Source organism: Tenrec ecaudatus, chromosome 18, assembly GCF_050624435.1.
Source record: "Tenrec ecaudatus isolate mTenEca1 chromosome 18, mTenEca1.hap1, whole genome shotgun sequence".
NCBI lineage: Eukaryota > Metazoa > Chordata > Mammalia > Afrosoricida > Tenrecidae > Tenrec > Tenrec ecaudatus.
In genome coordinates this window covers 17,746,825-17,752,824 of record NC_134547.1, presented here as the reverse complement: position 1 = coordinate 17,752,824, position 6,000 = coordinate 17,746,825, and positions in this window count along the sequence as shown.

Below are 6,000 nucleotides of genomic sequence, written 5' to 3'. Positions count from 1 at the left end.
AAAGGCAATGCAGATGACGCTGGAAGCCTGAAGGCCTGTGGCGAGCTCCCAGAGCAGGCTGATTGGATGAAAAGGACACCTGGGGCCCTTGGTTAGGTGAAATCCAGTTGACGACACAGGAGATGGTGATGAGGACATTGGTCACATCTAAGCTGTACCCAACGTTTTACATTCCATTGACCTGACGATGGTCCTGCAATTCGGATGTGGGACTCTCTCCCATGGTGAAAGATTACAATTTCATCGGCGTGAGTTCCTATTTTTTCTAGCAGCTTGATTTGGTTTGAAGGTACTGCTGTTTCCTTTAAAACTGAGACTGTTGAAATGTCTTGAGTAAAATGTTAGGCCCACTGTGTTCTGTTGAAGTGATAGCGTTTCTGGATAAAAGACCATGAAAGGTATTATTTTAAAAAAATATTTGAATCCGTTTGACCACTTAACTTCCAGGAACTAGATAGTCAAGTTAATTCGTTTCCCTGTACTTATTAAGGGTTTTGACAGGTCTCGACTATACAAAGTTTTTCTGTCTGCTCTATATACCCATTAGTACGTGGAGATTTTGACACTGTTTTAAGAGAGGCAGAACTCTGCATCTAAAGTCAAAATAATCCGGTCTGTTTTTTCATAATTGAATAGCATATGGCATTTTTATACCGATTTTGATATCACATAATTTGGTTTGTGACCTTGTGTTGTCACCATTAGGACATAATGAAAAAACATTTCCAAAATGCGCTTTTCAAAATTTCAGTTGTACTGGCAATTTATAATTTCTAAAGCTAGTAGTTACAGAAATTGGAAGCTAGGTGGCACCAAATTATTTTAACATTGGAAATATTGAGTAATTTTGACGTGTTTTTTTTTAAGTCTTGTGCATAGGAAATTTCCCAAATGGATATGTTATAATGTGAAGAATGCATGTAGAATGTTTTTACTGAACAAAACACTTAAACTAAATGTATTGTTTGATTTTCAAGAGTTATACATCATAAGCCATAATGTGGAGTGCTTTGTAAACAATTGAGTTATATAGAAATGAAAATCTAATTTATACAAATCACAGTTTATACAAATTAAGCCTTCTTCACACTATCCCTAAACTAGTGAAGGAGAATGGAATCATTGCAGCTTAATAAATGGAAAAAGAAGAGTCCAGTTTCTAAATGGAAAAGCTACAGCTAAGGAATAAAATAATCAAGTTGAAGAGCGTATTATATGCTTTACATTAAGGATTGTGTATTTGATTCTGTGTACATTTGTGGTGGGGTTAAGGTTACCCTTTTAAAAAATGGTATTAACTCTGGTAAAGTGAAGATCAAGGCTAGACTAGTTTCGCCTTCCCTTCTCTCCCCACCTTCTCCCTACCCTCCTGGTACCAAGTACTCCCTTTTCTGTTCCTGAGGGGTTTATCTTACCTGGATTCCCTGTGTTGAGGGGTCTTATCTGGACCCGTGTACGTTTTCTGGTTTAGCCGGAAGGGAAAGGCAGGTCTGGGGTCATTATAGTGGAGGGTGAGGAAGCCTCAAGGAACCAGAGGAATATTGTGTGTTTAATCGATGCTATACTGTGCCCTGGATGACTCCTCCCTTCCTTGTGACCCGTCCGTGAGGGGATGACCCATTGTCTACAGATGGGTTTGGGATCTCTCTTCTTACCCTCCTCATTCTCATCAATATATATGTTTGCTTGTTTGGGGTTTTCTGAAGCCTGTTACCTGATCCAGTCGACACCCATGATCACACAGGTTGGTGTGTTTCTTCCATGTGGGCTTTTTGCTTCTCTGCTAGATAGCTGCTTGTTTAACTTCAAGACTTTATGACCCCAGACGCTATATCTTTTGATAGCCAGGAACCATCAGCTCTCTTCACCACATAGGTGTACGCATTTTGTCTTCAGTGATCATGCCAGGATGGTAAGTATCAGAGAATGCCAGGTTGTTAGAACAAAGTATTCTTGCACTGAGGGAGGGCTTGAGCAGAGGCCCCAAACTGTCCACTACCTCAGTGTATTGCCCTATACATATATGTCCATAGGCCAATATCTCTATTTTTGTGAATTAATATACCTATATTTGTACACACTTATGTTTATACATCTATCCATAGCTTTGCTTCCTAGATCTTTTCTATGTTACCTTTTACCTTGCGCCTGCCCCACCATCATGCTCACGCTTCTTCTGCCTCTCAGTAATTCCTCTCAGCTGGATTGCTGTTGCTCCAACACCCCCAGGAGCTCTACGTCCTCCTTGTTGTTGATTTTAATTCCCTAGTTCCCCTGTCTACAGTGTTGTTTGCTCACTGCTCCCTTCCCCTACCTCCTCCTCCCTCCAAGTCCTGTGGAACCATTGGTCCCATTGCTTTCTCTTCCAGCTTGCTTCCCATGTCCATCTTACATAGGTAGGCAAACCAACGATGGAGACAAAACAAAAGGAAAACTGAAGAGAGAATAAAAGGGAAAAATTACAAAGAGAAAAAGCATACATAATCCCTGGTCTGTCCGCTGACTTTTATGACTATCTCCCCACGAGTGGAGTGGTGGGGGTGTGTGTCCAGGAACTGCCCCTCCTAGCCTGAGGTCTACTTTGGGGGCTCCTCAGGGGAGTTCTGGCTTACCTTTGTTCCCGTGGCTGATCTGTTATAGGCCCTTCTTCGTTTGCCTCACTGGGGGTGGTCAGATCAGATCCACTCCCTGCCGTGTGATACCAGTATTCGGAACAAATTAAAAATGGATCACAAGCGAGATCAACGATAAGGTGTTCACGTTTAACCTAGCAGCATCTGCCATCATCCATTTTTCCAATGTACTCTGCATGATAGCAAAGCTCTTCCCATCTCTAGTCGATGGTCAGAGGGGATTCACTGGAGCTTAAGCCACTTGTTTTTCCCCTCGACTTTTTTTTCTAACTGAAACAACTTTAAAATGGGTCAAAAAGATCAAACGATAAGATACTGCATTTTAAGCTAAGCTCTTTCTTTTTTATTATGGTGAAATTTACGTGACATGTACCAACACTTTTAAATGGGACAATTCATTGAATTTAGTCCAATCACAATTTTGTCTAACCAATGACTATCTAGTTCCCAAGCATCTTTGTCTCCTCTAAGATATCAGCCCCAAAAGAGGAGGATTTTCAAGGAAGTGGATTGACATCGTAGCTGCAAGAATGGGCTCAAAGAGGACAACTGTGACGATAACGCTGGCCCAGGCAGTGTTTCTATGGTACCAGGGTCTCTGTAGGTTGAGGCAGACTCCTCAGTATCTAACAACAGCGCTCAGGAGTCATGAACTTTCTAAAGTTAGGAGCCTGGAGTGTCACTGGCAATATACCAACTTCCTTCGTCTCTGCCCAAGGGAAGGTAATCAGACTCACCTTCATTAGAGACTGATAAGTGTCCGTTATGCTGACTTGCAGGAGGAAGGGCAGTGGTGTGGATCCTCGGGGCAGCTGACGACCCCTCTTTTAGTATCATGTCAAGGCAATGAGGACAAGCAGTCCAGACAAGCAGAGAGTCTGAAAGACTGTGAAGAACACCACCAACTCCATAGTGCCTGACCAATGACCACTGTCCAAGGCCCCAGATGCTGCCTAAATAGATTTGGGGAGACCGGCTAGTGCAGAAATTGAACTCTTTGTAACAAGACATGGGTGTCATCAGGATGGGAGGGGGGAATGCTTCATTTCAGAGAGTTTCCATCACCTTGAATTTGTAAGAAAACTCACTTTCATTCACTCCAAAAAATCCCAGATGTCACTTATTTTCATTTTATTTTTCACCCTTCAGTTCTTGCATAGATCAGTCTCTGGTTCCAACATCGCTTTTGCGCACAAGAGGCACTTGGACGTCATGCTCCGCTGTTGTTTGGGGCAGTGGGACCATCTAGGCTCCGGCTGCAACCCTGTCCTTTGGCCCTTGGGTGAGCCACTGATCCTTGGAGGGTCTCTCGGTCTCCATTTGTCCAGAAAAGAACCTCATGCTTATGGTTGAGGACGTGTTGGCACTTTCGGTCTAGCACCTCTGCGCAGACTATGAGAACAGGCCTACGCTGACCCTCCCCCCAGGAGGGTGAGAGATGTGTGCAGTCACCCAGTCGCGTGGATAAGCCAACCCTTGCCAGCCCACAGAGCTGTTCCTGAAGCACATGCACACTGATGAGCCCAGCAAAATAAGTGATGCAACCACTCTGCTCTTTACAGACACTTAAGCATTCTTGCTCAGTAAACTCTTGTTAAAAATGCTTGGTGGAGTAGTGTGTTACAAATTGGACTATTAACCTCAAGGACAGCAGTTCAAAACTGTCAAGCACTCTGCAGGAGACTGATGATGCTGTCTACTTCTCTGAAGACTGACAGACATGGAAACCGGCATGAGGAGTTCTACTTTGTCCTAGTGGGTCGCTATGACTCAGAGATGACTCAAAGGCCCAGTGAGTTTTTCATTTTGAGTGAGATTCTTCTGAATTTAAGGGGCCTGGTTGCCAGGCCAACTTGATGAAGCCCTCAGAGGGGGAGGAACCAGCCCCTGGGAATAAAGTTCTGAGTGCCAAAAGACATGTAACCACATCGAAAGCACGTGACTGCCTCTGCTTTTGGTTTTCCTGACATCTGGGAATCTTTTGTCTTGCGCATACTTGAAAACCAAGGAATGGAGCTGAGAACCCTCTTCCAGATGGCCGCTTCACCCAGAAGGACTGGTTTGCTTATCTAAACAAGTCCGGAAGACCTGCCAGGGGTGGTCAGCCTGTATAACAGCCATAGTAGCTACTTGTGAGCTTCTTCAAAGAGTGAAAAAGTTCACTTTGTGATGGTCAGCAAGCATACACCGAATTGTGTGGCGCTCTTCCTGGATCAAAGAAGGTGGTTGTTGGCTGGCTGCAGAAAGGATAGGGAAATAATCAGGATATCCTCTTAAAACAAGTCAAAACTCACTCCATCAAGTCGATTCCAACTCATAAAGACCCAATAGAACAGGGTGGAGCTGCCCCTGTGGGTTTCCAAGGCCGTGACTCTTTATGGGAGTCGTAAGTCTCATCTTGCTCTAGTGGAGCTGGCTTGAGCTTTGAACTGCTAACCTTGCAGTTAGCAGCCCAACTTGTAACCCCTGTGCCACCAGGGCTCCTAAGGACAACCAGACAAGCACAATGTTAAGTGGCAGGCAGCAAGCACACTTAATCCAGTCACTCTCCTTCCAGTAACTAAAAGGGCTGCGGGGAGGAGCCATAATTGTGTCCAGGTAAATAAAGAAGTGCATCCAGCTGATCATACCTAAGAACCAGCTCCTCTCTTTCTCTGCTCACTCCCCAAGATATTCTCTACTGACAAGACACATGAAGCTATGCTGATGGCAGCTAGAGCCCTGGACCTGGAGAAGCCACGTGGAGACCCCTGCCAGTGCTGAGATGATAACACCACTGGATCCACAAGACCTCCCACCGACTGCCTGCGATCGCCTACATTCGGCATCTTTGCATGTGCTTCATGAGTCTGAAAAGGACTTCATAGATTGGTATCGGACATATGGGCTAATATCAGACTTAAGGACTTGATCTGGACTGAGCTGAGATGTTTTCTTAATATTCAACTACTCTTGTATGTATGCCTCTTTCTTATACACATATCCATGTTTATGAATTTGTTTCTCTAGTCTACCCAGATTAGCACAGGCTGGAAATGAGTAAAGATTATCAGGTGGACTTCACCAAGGCCCTGAGTGCCTACGGACTGTCAATACCTGTTAGTATTTGTGGAGCCCTTCACCAGCTAGGTGCCCTGGTGGCATAGTGGTTACACAGTTGGCTGCAATCTGTAAGGTCAGCAGTTCAAAACCACCAGCAGCTCTGCTGCATAAAGATGGAGCTGTCTACTCCTCTAAAGAGTTACAGTCTCAGAAACTCATGGTTACAATAGTATCCTGCCCTGTAGGGTCACTATGAGTCCAAACTGACTTGATGGCAGCGATTTTGATTTGGTTTCACCAACTAAGTAGAGGCCTACCCCTGTAG